This window comes from Asparagus officinalis, chromosome 9 (genome assembly GCF_001876935.1).
Source record: "Asparagus officinalis chromosome 9, Aspof.V1, whole genome shotgun sequence".
Taxonomy (NCBI): domain Eukaryota; kingdom Viridiplantae; phylum Streptophyta; class Magnoliopsida; order Asparagales; family Asparagaceae; genus Asparagus; species Asparagus officinalis.
Genome location: NC_033802.1, coordinates 31,304,249 through 31,326,926, shown reverse-complemented (window position 1 = coordinate 31,326,926; position 22,678 = coordinate 31,304,249).

Below are 22,678 nucleotides of genomic sequence, written 5' to 3'. Positions count from 1 at the left end.
CATTTGATGTATTAATAATTTGATCACTTGACATCTCTTGACTTCTCAAAGGAGAATAGCTTCGACCCAATCGAAGAAGTAATATGTAATGGCCAAGATGAATTGATGGCCCTTGGCGGATGAGGGTCTAATTGGCTCGATGATGTCCATGCTCCATGCTTCGAATGACCATGAGGCAATGGTTGGATGTAATTCTTCCAGAGGTTGATGTAGGAATCAGCATGGACTTAACACACATGACATCGTTTAACATATACTACTACATCTGCTATGATTGTTGGCCAGTAGTAACTTAGACGAAGAAGTGGGTCCTTAAGTTTGAGACTGGTTGATGAGCACTACATGCACCATCATGGGCTTGCTTTAATGTTTCTCGAGCTTCACTTGGTGATAAACATCAGAGAAACACACTGTCAAAAGACCACCAGTATAACATCTGTGTAGCAGAGTCATAGAAGAAGTGTAGAGCTCTTTTTTGAATAGAGATAGATAGCTTCGAACTATCAGATCGTATCCCATGCAAGACGTATGACGACCAGGAGCCGCTAATCATTATTTTTAAAATGAGTTGTCATGACAAGCGCTTCGTTAGCTTTGAGAATTTGCTTTTGAGAGCATAGTTGCTGGCTACCACTATGATGTGCCTAGTATATTTGGGAGCCAAGGCAAGTGTGACTACAAGTGATGCTAAAGCATCCGCACGGGTGCTCCTGAGGCGGGCTACATAGTCGATATAGAAACATTTGAAGGGCTGAGCAAGCTTTGTCGCCACTTTGTAGTAGAGTATGAGGTCGTTGTGGCGGACCTCATATTCTTGATTTAATTTACGATCAGATTAGAATCACTGTAGGCCTCAAGGTATTTGACACCCAAATCTTGAGTAAGTTATAGGATGATTACAAGGGTATTATATTCAACTACATTGTCAGAACATGGCTGTAGGCTGTCTAAAAATTACTACTGATAGTTGATTCCCACCCAATACCGATAATGGAAGTTACAATTCGACGACTTCTAAAAGGCTACAATTTGGAGACTTTCATGACAATCAACAAAGGTTACAATTCAACGACCTTCATAACAACCGATAGAAGTTCTGATTCGACGGCATTCACAATCATCGATAGGAGTTACAACGGATGACTCTCACATTCCAAGGAGCCAAGATTAAGATCACAATCTTTACAATGCTCTAACAAAAGAGACTATAAATCAACGGTCTCTTCAACTCAAAACGCAGAGCTCACCTCTACGGTTCAAGAACAAAATAAAGAACTCACTTCTGCGTTCCAAGCAACAAAACATAGGACTCGCCACTACGTTTTCAGCCTAATATGCAAAGCCCAACTCTACGTCACAAGTCCAGGACGTAGAGTTTAAACACAAGTTGAACAGTTCTAAAATCATTTCCCATAATTTGGGGGGAATTATACCCCACTAGGGATCGATTTTAGAGATTAGTTACACCCCTTAATCTCCTATAAATAGCTAAAAAATAAGCTCACCAGTTTGTTTTCAGCAAAAGTTGGTTTTGTTGAGGAATTCATTATATCTTTGTTCGATTACAACAAATTCAAAGAAATAGTCTTTTTATAAGACCTCTTTTACACAATAAAGAGAAAATTACAACTTTTGAGAAAATAACATAGAAGTCGTTTATCGAATCCTGTTTTTGTGGGACTTTGCCTGTGCCGGGAACGCTTTGGTTCGTGGACCGCCGAATCACAGATCGTGAAGAGGGGGTTTACTGATTCTGACTTCGTTTATCGAAGTGAGAAATTGAAACGATATCTTATCGAAGTAAGATAGTCGTTCTTCTTAAAATCAAGTCAAAGCTTAATTTCAAGGAGTTGCACGAAAACTCAAATCTGCTCTCTCTGCTCTGGATTGCTCGAAAATATGCTCGATCCTCGTCAGAAATAACCCTAGGGGGTATTTATAGCCTCTGGAGTTTATAACTGAAAAAACTCAACAAACGACGAAATTAGACTGGCGAGACAGTGTTTACTGTCTCGCTGGGGGCATTTTAGCAGATCAAGATTTTTTTAGATCTTCGAGGAGATCTTCAACAGTTCAAGACTTTAGAGGCTTCGGATCTTGGAGAGTTTGAAGCTGTTCTTAGAGCCTTGCCTTGGCTTATAAACAGAGTTTTGGCTAAATCATAAAGGATTAATTTCCTTTCTCAACTTAACTCTTCACCGAGTTCTTTAACTTGTTTAGAGTTCCTAAACTCGTGAGAGTTGTAAAATTGCATTGCAAGTTCTTCCCATCATGAGGAATCAACCAAGTTCCATGAGACGAAGAGTTCGGATCGTCAACGGGATTCAAGAATCAAGCTCCCATCGACACCAAGAAGAACCCAGTTTTTAACAAAGGGGAGGTGATAATCACATATTATTATAATTTTATACCCTCATTATCTAATTTATATGAATAAATGTAACACTAATAATTGTTTTTATCTTTAAATGCAGGTTAATGAAGAACAAATCCTAAAAATTCCATCTCTCAACAAAGGCCCTTGAGTAAAAGAAGAAATAAAGCAAAAGAGAAATTAAGAAGCTCATTGGAAAATCCAATTGCCAAATTATCCAAAAGCTCAAGCTAAAAAGAAGAATTAAAGCTCCAAAAGCCCAAAGACCAAGCCCACAAGCCAATGGAAGAAAGGATCTGCGGACAACAAAAGGAGAGCACCATGCATCGATGGGCACATCGATGCGCCTATCGATAAGCTTATCGATACCCTTATTGATAGCTCCAGCAGTTTGTTATGAATCAAATGCTGAAATTTATTGTTTTTGGATAAGATTTCAATCCAAGGGCTCTCATTCACTGATGTTTACTATAAATAGGGATAGAAAGTGAGGGGTTAGGTGTGAAAAATTTTGTAACTCTATTTGGAGAGGAGGGTTACTCTTAATTGAGAAGACATTCCAAATTTGTAACTTTTGTTACAATTAAATAAAGAATTTTTCTCCACTTTGAATTTTTCTTTTCTCCTCTTTGTTGAATGATGAGGATGGAGATGAAGAGCAATTTAAAGGTTTGCATTTCTTTTATTTTCCTCTTTTATTTCTTTTTAATAATTTCTTTATTATTGCTTATTAGTTAGATTTACATTCATGCTTGTAGGGTAGATTTATTTTTTTTATCTTTTTTATTTCTTTTTGCACCTTAATTTGTAGAGTAGATTTATTTTTTTGTATTTAATTTTTACAATTTATTTTGTAGTTTAGATTTTAATTCTTTGTAGTTAGATTTATTTCTTGTTCATAGTTTAGATTTTTCTTTTCTTTTTATTTTTGTAATTAGTTCTTTTTCTTCTTGCTTTTATTTCTTAAGATATGAAATTAATTCTTGTAGGAATCTTAGGATTGTATGAAACTAGTCTAATTTTCTTTATATTGTATGAATTATTCTCTTGCACTTAAAATGTTCATGTTTAGAATAATCAACTAGAAAACTAATTGGTAGAAGATGAATTTGATAATCTATGCTTATCTTAAATGGTTTGATAGGTTATGCTTATGAATTCTAGGATTACTATCTTGTTGTTATTCTTATCATGAATTATAATTTTGACTTAGATGATAATTTAATAGGTTATACTTTTCTTAAATGGTTTGATAGTCTATGCTTAATAAATCTAAGTTGAAATATGATAAAAAGAGAATAGTTTGTATTTTATAATTGAGATTAGCTAGTGGATTCAATTCTAGATCTCTCATATCTTTAATTACCTTAGGTCAACGCCGGACAGCGCGTTGCGACAAAAGTCAACACGTGACGACGAAAGTCAACACGTGACGACAAAAGCCAACCTACGCGGTTCAAAACCCTAAGGTGGACGCCGGTCAACGCGTAACCTTAGGTCAACGCCGGACAGCGCGTTGCGACAAAAGTCAACACGTGACGACGAAAGTCAACACGTGACGACAAAAGCCAACCTACGCGGTTCAAAACCCTAAGGTGGACGCCGGTCAACGCGTAACCTTAGGTCAACGCCGGACAGCGCGTTGCGACAAAAGTCAACACGTGACGACGAAAGTCAACACGTGACGACAAAAGCCAACCTACGCGGTTCAAAACCCTAAGGTGGACGCCGGTCAACGCGTAACCTTAGGTCAACGCCGGACAGCGCGTTGCGACAAAAGTCAACACGTGACGACGAAAGTCAACACGTGACGACAAAAGCCAACCTACGCGGTTCAAAACCCTAAGGTGGACGCCGGTCAACGCGTAACCTTAGGTCAACGCCGGACAGCGCGTTGCGACAAAAGTCAACACGTGACGACGAAAGTCAACACGTGACGACAAAAGCCAACCTACGCGGTTCAAAACCCTAAGGTGGACGCCGGTCAACGCGTAACCTTAGGTCAACGCCGGACAGCGCGTTGCGACAAAAGTCAACACGTGACGACGAAAGTCAACACGTGACGACAAAAGCCAACCTACGCGGTTCAAAACCCTAAGGTGGACGCCGGTCAACGCGTAACCTTAGGTCAACGCCGGACAGCGCGTTGCGACAAAAGTCAACACGTGACGACGAAAGTCAACACGTGACGACAAAAGCCAACCTACGCGGTTCAAAACCCTAAGGTGGACGCCGGTCAACGCGTAACCTTAGGTCAACGCCGGACAGCGCGTTGCGACAAAAGTCAACACGTGACGACGAAAGTCAACACGTGACGACAAAAGCCAACCTACGCGGTTCAAAACCCTAAGGTGGACGCCGGTCAACGCGTAACCTTAGGTCAACGCCGGACAGCGCGTTGCGACAAAAGTCAACACGTGACGACGAAAGTCAACACGTGACGACAAAAGCCAACCTACGCGGTTCAAAACCCTAAGGTGGACGCCGGTCAACGCGTAACCTTAGGTCAACGCCGGACAGCGCGTTGCGACAAAAGTCAACACGTGACGACGAAAGTCAACACGTGACGACAAAAGCCAACCTACGCGGTTCAAAACCCTAAGGTGGACGCCGGTCAACGCGTAACCTTAGGTCAACGCCGGACAGCGCGTTGCGACAAAAGTCAACACGTGACGACGAAAGTCAACACGTGACGACAAAAGCCAACCTACGCGGTTCAAAACCCTAAGGTGGACGCCGGTCAACGCGTAACCTTAGGTCAACGCCGGACAGCGCGTTGCGACAAAAGTCAACACGTGACGACGAAAGTCAACACGTGACGACAAAAGCCAACCTACGCGGTTCAAAACCCTAAGGTGGACGCCGGTCAACGCGTAACCTTAGGTCAACGCCGGACAGCGCGTTGCGACAAAAGTCAACACGTGACGACGAAAGTCAACACGTGACGACAAAAGCCAACCTACGCGGTTCAAAACCCTAAGGTGGACGCCGGTCAACGCGTAACCTTAGGTCAACGCCGGACAGCGCGTTGCGACAAAAGTCAACACGTGACGACGAAAGTCAACACGTGACGACAAAAGCCAACCTACGCGGTTCAAAACCCTAAGGTGGACGCCGGTCAACGCGTAACCTTAGGTCAACGCCGGACAGCGCGTTGCGACAAAAGTCAACACGTGACGACGAAAGTCAACACGTGACGACAAAAGCCAACCTACGCGGTTCAAAACCCTAAGGTGGACGCCGGTCAACGCGTAACCTTAGGTCAACGCCGGACAGCGCGTTGCGACAAAAGTCAACACGTGACGACGAAAGTCAACACGTGACGACAAAAGCCAACCTACGCGGTTCAAAACCCTAAGGTGGACGCCGGTCAACGCGTAACCTTAGGTCAACGCCGGACAGCGCGTTGCGACAAAAGTCAACACGTGACGACGAAAGTCAACACGTGACGACAAAAGCCAACCTACGCGGTTCAAAACCCTAAGGTGGACGCCGGTCAACGCGTAACCTTAGGTCAACGCCGGACAGCGCGTTGCGACAAAAGTCAACACGTGACGACGAAAGTCAACACGTGACGACAAAAGCCAACCTACGCGGTTCAAAACCCTAAGGTGGACGCCGGTCAACGCGTAACCTTAGGTCAACGCCGGACAGCGCGTTGCGACAAAAGTCAACACGTGACGACGAAAGTCAACACGTGACGACAAAAGCCAACCTACGCGGTTCAAAACCCTAAGGTGGACGCCGGTCAACGCGTAACCTTAGGTCAACGCCGGACAGCGCGTTGCGACAAAAGTCAACACGTGACGACGAAAGTCAACACGTGACGACAAAAGCCAACCTACGCGGTTCAAAACCCTAAGGTGGACGCCGGTCAACGCGTAACCTTAGGTCAACGCCGGACAGCGCGTTGCGACAAAAGTCAACACGTGACGACGAAAGTCAACACGTGACGACAAAAGCCAACCTACGCGGTTCAAAACCCTAAGGTGGACGCCGGTCAACGCGTAACCTTAGGTCAACGCCGGACAGCGCGTTGCGACAAAAGTCAACACGTGACGACGAAAGTCAACACGTGACGACAAAAGCCAACCTACGCGGTTCAAAACCCTAAGGTGGACGCCGGTCAACGCGTAACCTTAGGTCAACGCCGGACAGCGCGTTGCGACAAAAGTCAACACGTGACGACGAAAGTCAACACGTGACGACAAAAGCCAACCTACGCGGTTCAAAACCCTAAGGTGGACGCCGGTCAACGCGTAACCTTAGGTCAACGCCGGACAGCGCGTTGCGACAAAAGTCAACACGTGACGACGAAAGTCAACACGTGACGACAAAAGCCAACCTACGCGGTTCAAAACCCTAAGGTGGACGCCGGTCAACGCGTAACCTTAGGTCAACGCCGGACAGCGCGTTGCGACAAAAGTCAACACGTGACGACGAAAGTCAACACGTGACGACAAAAGCCAACCTACGCGGTTCAAAACCCTAAGGTGGACGCCGGTCAACGCGTAACCTTAGGTCAACGCCGGACAGCGCGTTGCGACAAAAGTCAACACGTGACGACGAAAGTCAACACGTGACGACAAAAGCCAACCTACGCGGTTCAAAACCCTAAGGTGGACGCCGGTCAACGCGTAACCTTAGGTCAACGCCGGACAGCGCGTTGCGACAAAAGTCAACACGTGACGACGAAAGTCAACACGTGACGACAAAAGCCAACCTACGCGGTTCAAAACCCTAAGGTGGACGCCGGTCAACGCGTAACCTTAGGTCAACGCCGGACAGCGCGTTGCGACAAAAGTCAACACGTGACGACGAAAGTCAACACGTGACGACAAAAGCCAACCTACGCGGTTCAAAACCCTAAGGTGGACGCCGGTCAACGCGTAACCTTAGGTCAACGCCGGACAGCGCGTTGCGACAAAAGTCAACACGTGACGACGAAAGTCAACACGTGACGACAAAAGCCAACCTACGCGGTTCAAAACCCTAAGGTGGACGCCGGTCAACGCGTAACCTTAGGTCAACGCCGGACAGCGCGTTGCGACAAAAGTCAACACGTGACGACGAAAGTCAACACGTGACGACAAAAGCCAACCTACGCGGTTCAAAACCCTAAGGTGGACGCCGGTCAACGCGTAACCTTAGGTCAACGCCGGACAGCGCGTTGCGACAAAAGTCAACACGTGACGACGAAAGTCAACACGTGACGACAAAAGCCAACCTACGCGGTTCAAAACCCTAAGGTGGACGCCGGTCAACGCGTAACCTTAGGTCAACGCCGGACAGCGCGTTGCGACAAAAGTCAACACGTGACGACGAAAGTCAACACGTGACGACAAAAGCCAACCTACGCGGTTCAAAACCCTAAGGTGGACGCCGGTCAACGCGTAACCTTAGGTCAACGCCGGACAGCGCGTTGCGACAAAAGTCAACACGTGACGACGAAAGTCAACACGTGACGACAAAAGCCAACCTACGCGGTTCAAAACCCTAAGGTGGACGCCGGTCAACGCGTAACCTTAGGTCAACGCCGGACAGCGCGTTGCGACAAAAGTCAACACGTGACGACGAAAGTCAACACGTGACGACAAAAGCCAACCTACGCGGTTCAAAACCCTAAGGTGGACGCCGGTCAACGCGTAACCTTAGGTCAACGCCGGACAGCGCGTTGCGACAAAAGTCAACACGTGACGACGAAAGTCAACACGTGACGACAAAAGCCAACCTACGCGGTTCAAAACCCTAAGGTGGACGCCGGTCAACGCGTAACCTTAGGTCAACGCCGGACAGCGCGTTGCGACAAAAGTCAACACGTGACGACGAAAGTCAACACGTGACGACAAAAGCCAACCTACGCGGTTCAAAACCCTAAGGTGGACGCCGGTCAACGCGTAACCTTAGGTCAACGCCGGACAGCGCGTTGCGACAAAAGTCAACACGTGACGACGAAAGTCAACACGTGACGACAAAAGCCAACCTACGCGGTTCAAAACCCTAAGGTGGACGCCGGTCAACGCGTAACCTTAGGTCAACGCCGGACAGCGCGTTGCGACAAAAGTCAACACGTGACGACGAAAGTCAACACGTGACGACAAAAGCCAACCTACGCGGTTCAAAACCCTAAGGTGGACGCCGGTCAACGCGTAACCTTAGGTCAACGCCGGACAGCGCGTTGCGACAAAAGTCAACACGTGACGACGAAAGTCAACACGTGACGACAAAAGCCAACCTACGCGGTTCAAAACCCTAAGGTGGACGCCGGTCAACGCGTAACCTTAGGTCAACGCCGGACAGCGCGTTGCGACAAAAGTCAACACGTGACGACGAAAGTCAACACGTGACGACAAAAGCCAACCTACGCGGTTCAAAACCCTAAGGTGGACGCCGGTCAACGCGTAACCTTAGGTCAACGCCGGACAGCGCGTTGCGACAAAAGTCAACACGTGACGACGAAAGTCAACACGTGACGACAAAAGCCAACCTACGCGGTTCAAAACCCTAAGGTGGACGCCGGTCAACGCGTAACCTTAGGTCAACGCCGGACAGCGCGTTGCGACAAAAGTCAACACGTGACGACGAAAGTCAACACGTGACGACAAAAGCCAACCTACGCGGTTCAAAACCCTAAGGTGGACGCCGGTCAACGCGTAACCTTAGGTCAACGCCGGACAGCGCGTTGCGACAAAAGTCAACACGTGACGACGAAAGTCAACACGTGACGACAAAAGCCAACCTACGCGGTTCAAAACCCTAAGGTGGACGCCGGTCAACGCGTAACCTTAGGTCAACGCCGGACAGCGCGTTGCGACAAAAGTCAACACGTGACGACGAAAGTCAACACGTGACGACAAAAGCCAACCTACGCGGTTCAAAACCCTAAGGTGGACGCCGGTCAACGCGTAACCTTAGGTCAACGCCGGACAGCGCGTTGCGACAAAAGTCAACACGTGACGACGAAAGTCAACACGTGACGACAAAAGCCAACCTACGCGGTTCAAAACCCTAAGGTGGACGCCGGTCAACGCGTAACCTTAGGTCAACGCCGGACAGCGCGTTGCGACAAAAGTCAACACGTGACGACGAAAGTCAACACGTGACGACAAAAGCCAACCTACGCGGTTCAAAACCCTAAGGTGGACGCCGGTCAACGCGTAACCTTAGGTCAACGCCGGACAGCGCGTTGCGACAAAAGTCAACACGTGACGACGAAAGTCAACACGTGACGACAAAAGCCAACCTACGCGGTTCAAAACCCTAAGGTGGACGCCGGTCAACGCGTAACCTTAGGTCAACGCCGGACAGCGCGTTGCGACAAAAGTCAACACGTGACGACGAAAGTCAACACGTGACGACAAAAGCCAACCTACGCGGTTCAAAACCCTAAGGTGGACGCCGGTCAACGCGTAACCTTAGGTCAACGCCGGACAGCGCGTTGCGACAAAAGTCAACACGTGACGACGAAAGTCAACACGTGACGACAAAAGCCAACCTACGCGGTTCAAAACCCTAAGGTGGACGCCGGTCAACGCGTAACCTTAGGTCAACGCCGGACAGCGCGTTGCGACAAAAGTCAACACGTGACGACGAAAGTCAACACGTGACGACAAAAGCCAACCTACGCGGTTCAAAACCCTAAGGTGGACGCCGGTCAACGCGTAACCTTAGGTCAACGCCGGACAGCGCGTTGCGACAAAAGTCAACACGTGACGACGAAAGTCAACACGTGACGACAAAAGCCAACCTACGCGGTTCAAAACCCTAAGGTGGACGCCGGTCAACGCGTAACCTTAGGTCAACGCCGGACAGCGCGTTGCGACAAAAGTCAACACGTGACGACGAAAGTCAACACGTGACGACAAAAGCCAACCTACGCGGTTCAAAACCCTAAGGTGGACGCCGGTCAACGCGTAACCTTAGGTCAACGCCGGACAGCGCGTTGCGACAAAAGTCAACACGTGACGACGAAAGTCAACACGTGACGACAAAAGCCAACCTACGCGGTTCAAAACCCTAAGGTGGACGCCGGTCAACGCGTAACCTTAGGTCAACGCCGGACAGCGCGTTGCGACAAAAGTCAACACGTGACGACGAAAGTCAACACGTGACGACAAAAGCCAACCTACGCGGTTCAAAACCCTAAGGTGGACGCCGGTCAACGCGTAACCTTAGGTCAACGCCGGACAGCGCGTTGCGACAAAAGTCAACACGTGACGACGAAAGTCAACACGTGACGACAAAAGCCAACCTACGCGGTTCAAAACCCTAAGGTGGACGCCGGTCAACGCGTAACCTTAGGTCAACGCCGGACAGCGCGTTGCGACAAAAGTCAACACGTGACGACGAAAGTCAACACGTGACGACAAAAGCCAACCTACGCGGTTCAAAACCCTAAGGTGGACGCCGGTCAACGCGTAACCTTAGGTCAACGCCGGACAGCGCGTTGCGACAAAAGTCAACACGTGACGACGAAAGTCAACACGTGACGACAAAAGCCAACCTACGCGGTTCAAAACCCTAAGGTGGACGCCGGTCAACGCGTAACCTTAGGTCAACGCCGGACAGCGCGTTGCGACAAAAGTCAACACGTGACGACGAAAGTCAACACGTGACGACAAAAGCCAACCTACGCGGTTCAAAACCCTAAGGTGGACGCCGGTCAACGCGTAACCTTAGGTCAACGCCGGACAGCGCGTTGCGACAAAAGTCAACACGTGACGACGAAAGTCAACACGTGACGACAAAAGCCAACCTACGCGGTTCAAAACCCTAAGGTGGACGCCGGTCAACGCGTAACCTTAGGTCAACGCCGGACAGCGCGTTGCGACAAAAGTCAACACGTGACGACGAAAGTCAACACGTGACGACAAAAGCCAACCTACGCGGTTCAAAACCCTAAGGTGGACGCCGGTCAACGCGTAACCTTAGGTCAACGCCGGACAGCGCGTTGCGACAAAAGTCAACACGTGACGACGAAAGTCAACACGTGACGACAAAAGCCAACCTACGCGGTTCAAAACCCTAAGGTGGACGCCGGTCAACGCGTAACCTTAGGTCAACGCCGGACAGCGCGTTGCGACAAAAGTCAACACGTGACGACGAAAGTCAACACGTGACGACAAAAGCCAACCTACGCGGTTCAAAACCCTAAGGTGGACGCCGGTCAACGCGTAACCTTAGGTCAACGCCGGACAGCGCGTTGCGACAAAAGTCAACACGTGACGACGAAAGTCAACACGTGACGACAAAAGCCAACCTACGCGGTTCAAAACCCTAAGGTGGACGCCGGTCAACGCGTAACCTTAGGTCAACGCCGGACAGCGCGTTGCGACAAAAGTCAACACGTGACGACGAAAGTCAACACGTGACGACAAAAGCCAACCTACGCGGTTCAAAACCCTAAGGTGGACGCCGGTCAACGCGTAACCTTAGGTCAACGCCGGACAGCGCGTTGCGACAAAAGTCAACACGTGACGACGAAAGTCAACACGTGACGACAAAAGCCAACCTACGCGGTTCAAAACCCTAAGGTGGACGCCGGTCAACGCGTAACCTTAGGTCAACGCCGGACAGCGCGTTGCGACAAAAGTCAACACGTGACGACGAAAGTCAACACGTGACGACAAAAGCCAACCTACGCGGTTCAAAACCCTAAGGTGGACGCCGGTCAACGCGTAACCTTAGGTCAACGCCGGACAGCGCGTTGCGACAAAAGTCAACACGTGACGACGAAAGTCAACACGTGACGACAAAAGCCAACCTACGCGGTTCAAAACCCTAAGGTGGACGCCGGTCAACGCGTAACCTTAGGTCAACGCCGGACAGCGCGTTGCGACAAAAGTCAACACGTGACGACGAAAGTCAACACGTGACGACAAAAGCCAACCTACGCGGTTCAAAACCCTAAGGTGGACGCCGGTCAACGCGTAACCTTAGGTCAACGCCGGACAGCGCGTTGCGACAAAAGTCAACACGTGACGACGAAAGTCAACACGTGACGACAAAAGCCAACCTACGCGGTTCAAAACCCTAAGGTGGACGCCGGTCAACGCGTAACCTTAGGTCAACGCCGGACAGCGCGTTGCGACAAAAGTCAACACGTGACGACGAAAGTCAACACGTGACGACAAAAGCCAACCTACGCGGTTCAAAACCCTAAGGTGGACGCCGGTCAACGCGTAACCTTAGGTCAACGCCGGACAGCGCGTTGCGACAAAAGTCAACACGTGACGACGAAAGTCAACACGTGACGACAAAAGCCAACCTACGCGGTTCAAAACCCTAAGGTGGACGCCGGTCAACGCGTAACCTTAGGTCAACGCCGGACAGCGCGTTGCGACAAAAGTCAACACGTGACGACGAAAGTCAACACGTGACGACAAAAGCCAACCTACGCGGTTCAAAACCCTAAGGTGGACGCCGGTCAACGCGTAACCTTAGGTCAACGCCGGACAGCGCGTTGCGACAAAAGTCAACACGTGACGACGAAAGTCAACACGTGACGACAAAAGCCAACCTACGCGGTTCAAAACCCTAAGGTGGACGCCGGTCAACGCGTAACCTTAGGTCAACGCCGGACAGCGCGTTGCGACAAAAGTCAACACGTGACGACGAAAGTCAACACGTGACGACAAAAGCCAACCTACGCGGTTCAAAACCCTAAGGTGGACGCCGGTCAACGCGTAACCTTAGGTCAACGCCGGACAGCGCGTTGCGACAAAAGTCAACACGTGACGACGAAAGTCAACACGTGACGACAAAAGCCAACCTACGCGGTTCAAAACCCTAAGGTGGACGCCGGTCAACGCGTAACCTTAGGTCAACGCCGGACAGCGCGTTGCGACAAAAGTCAACACGTGACGACGAAAGTCAACACGTGACGACAAAAGCCAACCTACGCGGTTCAAAACCCTAAGGTGGACGCCGGTCAACGCGTAACCTTAGGTCAACGCCGGACAGCGCGTTGCGACAAAAGTCAACACGTGACGACGAAAGTCAACACGTGACGACAAAAGCCAACCTACGCGGTTCAAAACCCTAAGGTGGACGCCGGTCAACGCGTAACCTTAGGTCAACGCCGGACAGCGCGTTGCGACAAAAGTCAACACGTGACGACGAAAGTCAACACGTGACGACAAAAGCCAACCTACGCGGTTCAAAACCCTAAGGTGGACGCCGGTCAACGCGTAACCTTAGGTCAACGCCGGACAGCGCGTTGCGACAAAAGTCAACACGTGACGACGAAAGTCAACACGTGACGACAAAAGCCAACCTACGCGGTTCAAAACCCTAAGGTGGACGCCGGTCAACGCGTAACCTTAGGTCAACGCCGGACAGCGCGTTGCGACAAAAGTCAACACGTGACGACGAAAGTCAACACGTGACGACAAAAGCCAACCTACGCGGTTCAAAACCCTAAGGTGGACGCCGGTCAACGCGTAACCTTAGGTCAACGCCGGACAGCGCGTTGCGACAAAAGTCAACACGTGACGACGAAAGTCAACACGTGACGACAAAAGCCAACCTACGCGGTTCAAAACCCTAAGGTGGACGCCGGTCAACGCGTAACCTTAGGTCAACGCCGGACAGCGCGTTGCGACAAAAGTCAACACGTGACGACGAAAGTCAACACGTGACGACAAAAGCCAACCTACGCGGTTCAAAACCCTAAGGTGGACGCCGGTCAACGCGTAACCTTAGGTCAACGCCGGACAGCGCGTTGCGACAAAAGTCAACACGTGACGACGAAAGTCAACACGTGACGACAAAAGCCAACCTACGCGGTTCAAAACCCTAAGGTGGACGCCGGTCAACGCGTAACCTTAGGTCAACGCCGGACAGCGCGTTGCGACAAAAGTCAACACGTGACGACGAAAGTCAACACGTGACGACAAAAGCCAACCTACGCGGTTCAAAACCCTAAGGTGGACGCCGGTCAACGCGTAACCTTAGGTCAACGCCGGACAGCGCGTTGCGACAAAAGTCAACACGTGACGACGAAAGTCAACACGTGACGACAAAAGCCAACCTACGCGGTTCAAAACCCTAAGGTGGACGCCGGTCAACGCGTAACCTTAGGTCAACGCCGGACAGCGCGTTGCGACAAAAGTCAACACGTGACGACGAAAGTCAACACGTGACGACAAAAGCCAACCTACGCGGTTCAAAACCCTAAGGTGGACGCCGGTCAACGCGTAACCTTAGGTCAACGCCGGACAGCGCGTTGCGACAAAAGTCAACACGTGACGACGAAAGTCAACACGTGACGACAAAAGCCAACCTACGCGGTTCAAAACCCTAAGGTGGACGCCGGTCAACGCGTAACCTTAGGTCAACGCCGGACAGCGCGTTGCGACAAAAGTCAACACGTGACGACGAAAGTCAACACGTGACGACAAAAGCCAACCTACGCGGTTCAAAACCCTAAGGTGGACGCCGGTCAACGCGTAACCTTAGGTCAACGCCGGACAGCGCGTTGCGACAAAAGTCAACACGTGACGACGAAAGTCAACACGTGACGACAAAAGCCAACCTACGCGGTTCAAAACCCTAAGGTGGACGCCGGTCAACGCGTAACCTTAGGTCAACGCCGGACAGCGCGTTGCGACAAAAGTCAACACGTGACGACGAAAGTCAACACGTGACGACAAAAGCCAACCTACGCGGTTCAAAACCCTAAGGTGGACGCCGGTCAACGCGTAACCTTAGGTCAACGCCGGACAGCGCGTTGCGACAAAAGTCAACACGTGACGACGAAAGTCAACACGTGACGACAAAAGCCAACCTACGCGGTTCAAAACCCTAAGGTGGACGCCGGTCAACGCGTAACCTTAGGTCAACGCCGGACAGCGCGTTGCGACAAAAGTCAACACGTGACGACGAAAGTCAACACGTGACGACAAAAGCCAACCTACGCGGTTCAAAACCCTAAGGTGGACGCCGGTCAACGCGTAACCTTAGGTCAACGCCGGACAGCGCGTTGCGACAAAAGTCAACACGTGACGACGAAAGTCAACACGTGACGACAAAAGCCAACCTACGCGGTTCAAAACCCTAAGGTGGACGCCGGTCAACGCGTAACCTTAGGTCAACGCCGGACAGCGCGTTGCGACAAAAGTCAACACGTGACGACGAAAGTCAACACGTGACGACAAAAGCCAACCTACGCGGTTCAAAACCCTAAGGTGGACGCCGGTCAACGCGTAACCTTAGGTCAACGCCGGACAGCGCGTTGCGACAAAAGTCAACACGTGACGACGAAAGTCAACACGTGACGACAAAAGCCAACCTACGCGGTTCAAAACCCTAAGGTGGACGCCGGTCAACGCGTAACCTTAGGTCAACGCCGGACAGCGCGTTGCGACAAAAGTCAACACGTGACGACGAAAGTCAACACGTGACGACAAAAGCCAACCTACGCGGTTCAAAACCCTAAGGTGGACGCCGGTCAACGCGTAACCTTAGGTCAACGCCGGACAGCGCGTTGCGACAAAAGTCAACACGTGACGACGAAAGTCAACACGTGACGACAAAAGCCAACCTACGCGGTTCAAAACCCTAAGGTGGACGCCGGTCAACGCGTAACCTTAGGTCAACGCCGGACAGCGCGTTGCGACAAAAGTCAACACGTGACGACGAAAGTCAACACGTGACGACAAAAGCCAACCTACGCGGTTCAAAACCCTAAGGTGGACGCCGGTCAACGCGTAACCTTAGGTCAACGCCGGACAGCGCGTTGCGACAAAAGTCAACACGTGACGACGAAAGTCAACACGTGACGACAAAAGCCAACCTACGCGGTTCAAAACCCTAAGGTGGACGCCGGTCAACGCGTAACCTTAGGTCAACGCCGGACAGCGCGTTGCGACAAAAGTCAACACGTGACGACGAAAGTCAACACGTGACGACAAAAGCCAACCTATGCGGTTCAAAACCCTAAGGTGGACGCCGGTCAACGCGTAACCTTAGGTCAACGCCGGACAGCGCGTTGCGACAAAAGTCAACACGTGACGACGAAAGTCAACACGTGACGACAAAAGCCAACCTATGCGGTTCAAAACCCTAAGGTGGACGCCGGTCAACGCGTAACCTTAGGTCAACGCCGGACAGCGCGTTGCGACAAAAGTCAACACGTGACGACGAAAGTCAACACGTGACGACGAAAGTCAACCCACGCGGTTCAAAACCCTAAGGTGAGCGCCGGTCAACGCGTAACCTTAGGTCAACGCCGGACAGCGCGTTGCGACAAAAGTCAACACGTGACGACGAAAGTCAACACGTGACGACGAAAGTCAACCCACGCGGTTCAAAACCCTAAGGTGAGCGCCGGTCAACGCGTAACCTTAGGTCAACGCCGGACAGCGCGTTGCGACAAAAGTCAACACGTGACGACGAAAGTCAACACGTGACGACGAAAGTCAACCCACGCGGTTCAAAACCCTAAGGTGAGCGCCGGTCAACGCGTAACCTTAGGTCAACGCCGGACAGCGCGTTGCGACAAAAAGTCAACCCCCAGTGATTCAGAACCCTAAGCCAGCACAATGTGGCGGAGGTAGTTCAAAGTCAACTCAATGACACGAGCCAAACTCAATTCATCAGCTGCAGACTCGAGACTCCGACGACGGCCAGACGATAAACGCAGCGCCGGAAGAACCTCGGCTATTCGTCAAAGCATCGGATAGATCGAAAATCGAAAGAGTCAAGAGTTGAAGCTAACTACGCCGACTGAAGGCCAGATCAATCACATCCAAAGTATTCCAGCCTCTTCTATAAAAGAAACGAGTCAGGAACACTTTGGAGGGGGTATCTGTAGGCATCAAAAATTGCCTATAGTTCTCCACAACCGGTTCAGTGTTAACGAGCGACGATGAACGTCACCATCCAATCCACATGAGCCTAATCGACGTCGACGAACGACTGAAGTGAATCGACGAGTTACATGAGCGGATAGGACTTCGGAATCACGAAGACCCGGACCAATCGGGAAGCCCGGCACTGTTCACAAAAAGGACAACGCCCTTCATGCCTCGACCACTCTACAGATAATCCAATCACCAGAGCGGGTCAAACTCTTCGTCGCGCATCCAACGCACCCGGAATCACTCAAATCCGAATCCGGACGAAGAATATACAGGGGAACCAACAAAACACCTAAACGGAGTCTCGGCAAGCTCGAAACACCCGAGGGGTGTCTTGGCAAAGCCAAGACACCCCAGGGGTGTCTCGGTTTTGGAGCCGAGACACCCCCCTAGGGGGTGTCCTCAACCAGCCCCTACCCCCCCTTTGTTTTCCTATAAATAGGCCCCTAGGGCCTCCATTCTCTTGGCCTTGGTTTTGGGAGAGAAATTTCAGATCTAGAGCTTTAGCCTTTAAGATCTGAAATTCCAGAGAGGAGCGGCGAAGCCCTGCCGGAGGAAGGAGTCGGGGTTTTCTAAGAGAGCGGCGAAGCCCTGCCGGATCGAGGAGTGAGCGAGCCTTCTGCAGCAAAGGAGTCTTCTTCTTCATTCCCCACCTTCTTTTCCCTTAGTGTTGCCCTTAGCGGTGATACAAAGGAGAGCTAGTGCCTCGTTTTAGCCGAGACATAAGCTTTACACCTCTGAGATCCCACGCGGATCGACGGGGTTCAGAGTTTCTAAAATCCCCCCGCGGATAGACGAAACTCTGCCCGATTTTCTCGGACCAGATCTGAGTGCCCCGGTGGTCCACGGATATCAACATCCCCGTCACAGGCAAAAGACCCACGCAAGCAAGAGATGACAAACAGATCTTGCGTTTGTTTGAAAAGAGTTGTATCTATTTTGTTTTCATTGTGTACCGGTCTTATAAAAAGGCTATCTCTTTATTTCATTGTAACGATTGAAGTTGTAATGAATGCAGCAATGAATACAGCAATTTTTTCCGCAAACATTTTTATTCTTGCTTTTTATTTTATTCTTTGATTCTTTCTTCTCTTCTTTAAAATTCAATTTATTGTTACTTGCATATATTCACAACAATCACTCTCACTCATCATAACTTTTTATACTATAACTTGATCAATTGTGCACTTATAATTTTGGTACATAATTATGCCGCACCAAGTTTTAGGTGCTGTTGCCGGGTAACGGTGCTAAGTAGGATTTTATTATTTTGATTCTTTAACTTGTGTGTTTTCTTATGAAGGAACCACTTGGAGCTTGAAAATCTTGGATTGAAGATCAAGAACTTGGAGAATTGCTTATAGGTAACTCTTCTTTCTAGCGTTTTTAATTCCACCATTTTTAGTTAGCTTCACAATTAGAGACAATTAGGATTAAAAAAGATTTTATTTTTGTTGACCATAATAAAATTCACCTTTTACTTGGACATTAACTAACAAGATAATAAATTCAAACAAGAGCTCTCTTCTCATATTTGATTGTTGTTGACCATAGTTAAAAAAAAAGATTTTTTTCCATCCTTTTTAGTCGCTTTTAATTTCTAGGGTTGCACTTCATATAGTTAGTAGGAATTCACCAAAGTGATTGTAGCACTTGATTTGGCACATACTTAAAACATTCTTAAGGGCAAAACCCCTAATCAAGATAAGGTAAGGGATTTCATCATCCTTTCCTTAGCCCACAAATCACTAATTCCTCACTTCACATAAGGTAAGGGATTTCATCATCCTTTCCTTAGCCCACAAATCACTAATTCCTCACTTCACAAACCCAAACCTCCTAAAACTCATTAGAAGTTGGCCCCTAAGGACTTGAGCTCAATAAGGAATAAGAAATCTTTAAGTGAACCGGTTTAAGTTTTCTTGGATTAGTTGGTGTCTAAGGTAATGTTTAGGGGTTGCGTAAAGCGCTCCGCAAGAAACGAGGTATTTAATTGATCTTTGATCACCCTCTAGTACTATCCTTACCTGGCTAACTACTCTAGTAAAACTTTTATCTTTTCACTTTAGGAGTTTTTGGTTAGGAGCTGGTCTAGTTGAGTTAGGCTAAACCCTAGAATTAGAGTGATTAAAAAGTGATTGCTTTGATTTGTTTTAGTTAGGATTTTTCTTTATCCTTTTCTTCTCATAAAAAAACTAATTTTCTTTCTTTCCTTAAAAAAATTATTATAAAAAGAAGTTGTTTTGGTTTATGCAAATGTGGGTTAGGGATAATTCTCATCGTTTAATCTGTGTTGAACAAATCCAAGAAATGACAAATCAACCCGTTCTGGTTAGGGATAATTCTCATCGTTTAATCTGTGTTGAACAAATCCAAGAAATGACAAATCAACCCGTTCTCCAGGATATGTGTTACCCTACCAGAAATGTAATTCCATCTTGCATAAGGCTCCCCGAAGCAAATGGAGCAAATTTTAAGCTTAAACCGCATTACATAAACATGCTTCCCAAATTCCTAGGAAATAAAACAGAAGATGCATATATTTTTATCTCAGAATTTGATGAAGTGTGTATTATGATTAAAAATAAGAGAATTAACCGAAGATGCGATTAAGCTCAGATTTATTCCATTTGCTCTTAAGGACAAAGCTAAAAAATGGTTATACAGCTTACCGATAAATTCCATCTCAACTTGGGAGGACTTTATCACCGTTTTTCTTTAAAAAAAATTTCCTATTCATAAAACGGTAAAGCTTAGGAACAGTATTCAAAACTTCAAAATTGTCCCAAGGGAGCTATTCTGGAAATATTTTGATCGATTTAAAGATCTTTTGATCCAATGTCCTCATCATGGTCTTGAGAAATGGCGATTGTGCCAATTCATATACGAAGGATTAGACTATTCTTCAAAATAATCTTTAGAATCGATGTGTCAGGGAGATTTTATGAGAAAAAATGCCGATGAAGCTTGGGAATTCCTAGAGTCGATGTGTCAGGGAGATTTTATGAGAAAAAATGCCGATGAAGCTTGGGAATTCCTAGAGAGTCTATCTGAGAAAACAATGCAGTGGGAACACTGTGATGACAGGGTTTCATCAGTTTCCCAATCTAAGTCTAGTGGTCTTTACCTGGAGTCAAACATTGCTTCTGAAACGAAGATGGCGACGATTCTGCGGAGGTTAGAAGCCTTAAAAATTAAGGAACGAGCTCTAGCTCAAATCAATCATGTTTCTGCCCCGGGATGTCATAATTGTCAGTCTCCTACCCACGTTTCAGAGGAATGCCCTCTCCTAGGAAACAACAATGCATTAGAACAGATGAACGCTGCATTCCAGCACCCTAAAAATAATCCATTTTCTCCTACCTACAATCCAGGTTGGAGAAGTCATCCCAACTTTGCATGGAATCAAGAAAATTCTCCCGGAAATCAAAACTTCATTCATGCGTCGAACCCATAATTCCTTAGGGGAAATACACTTCCATTCAACGCACCAAACAATTTTCAACAAGCGAACCCAGTTTTTCCAACCCAACATCCTCATCCTCACCAACCTACAAATCCTTCAAATTCTGATCATGACAAACATCCTCATCCTCACCAACCTACAAATCCTTCAAATTCTGATCATGACAAACGTTTGAGTGTCTTAGAAAAGGGTTTAGAAGCTATGATCAAAGCTTCTACACAAACTACCAACATGTTGATCCAGTCATCCACCACTCTAAATTCCTTTATGCAAACAACCGGCCAAGTGCTCAACTTGAACACTCAAGCCATAGCCGGTTAGAAACCCAAGTTGGGCAACTAGCCACTGCCTTGAGAGAGAGAGAAAGGAAAATTCCTAAGTCAAACTGTTACAAACCCTAAAGACAATGGATCCAGTTCATCCCAACCAGCCCATGTGAATGCAGTTCATCCCAACCAGCCCATGTGAATGCAGTTCATCCCAACCAGCCCATGTGAATGTAGCCCATGTGAAAACAGATAGACAACCAAGTTAGAATGCCACCGGATCAAACCCCTTCTCCTATCCAACACATTCCTTCCGATGACCAAAACACTGAACATGAGATTGAGCCTGATCTAGATAGGTTTAGGCTCGTTGCCCCCTTTCCAAATAGACTCAAACCTAGAAAAAACTCCCCGCGGGTTAAGAAAATCCTAGAAACATTTAAACAGGTCAAGATCTATATCCCTCTCCTAGATGTAATCGAACAAATCCCCTCTTATGCAAAGTTCTTGAAGGACTTATGTACTAAGAAAAGAATCACCAATGTCCCCAAGAAAGTCTTCTTAGCTGCTCACCTCAGTGAAATTTTTTTGAAACCCATGCCATTAAAATATAAGGACCCTGGTTGTCCCACAATTCCATGCGTCATAGGTAACACTCACATTGATAAGGCACTTCTAGACTTGGGAGCCAGTGTCAACCTCCTTCCTTATTCAGTCTATCAACAGCTAGGTGTAGGAGAACTTAAACAGACAAGATGCACTCTACAATTAGCTGATAGATCCATGAAAATTCCCAAAGGAGTGGTAGAGGATGTTCTGATCAAGGTTGGAGAGTTCATTTTTCCTGTTGATTTTATTGTCTTAGAAACGCAACCCGTTTCCAATCTCAAAAGTCAAATCTCAGTCATTCTAGGAAGACCGTTTTTAGCCACCTCAAATGCTTTGATCAATTATAGGACGGGTCAGATGAAATTATCTTTTGGGAATATGACTGTTGACCTCAATATCTTCAACCTAGGAAGATAGCCTAGTGATCCATCTGATCAACCCATGGAAGTGAATTTCATTCAGGGAATATCCAGTGAACAACAAGAGGGAGAGTGTGAGTCAGATTCAAGTGCATCTGACTTAATGTTTGTGGAGTCTTCTGATGATGAACTAGAGTTAGATCCGCTTGTCAATCATGTTTCTGCTACTAGCTGGCAACGAGAACATTTGGAGATAGAACCCCAGATCCAACTTCGCCCATCCGTGGAGGAACCCCCTAAGTTAGAGCTCAAACCTCTACCTAAAAATCTAAAGTATGCCTACTTAGGGGAGAACGAGTCTTTACCAATCATTATTTCTTCTGACTTAACTACCAGTCAAAAGGAAGCTCTCTTAGATGTTTTAAGAGAGAATAGGGAAGCCATTGGGTGGACCATGGCTGATATCAAAGGGATTAGTCCAACCATTGTTCAACACCAAATCCATTTGATAGATAATGTCAAACCTACTAGATATCCTCAACGTCGGTTAAACCCAGTGATGAAAGAAGCTGTTAGAAAAGACATTCTAAAATGTCTCGATCCTAGGATTATTTATCCCATTTCTGATAGTTCATAGGTGAGTCCGGTCCAAGTTGTTCCAAAGAAATCTGGGATCACCGTGATCCAAAATGAGGCTAATGAGCTGATTCTCACTCAGATCCAAACTGGATGGCGAGTTTGCA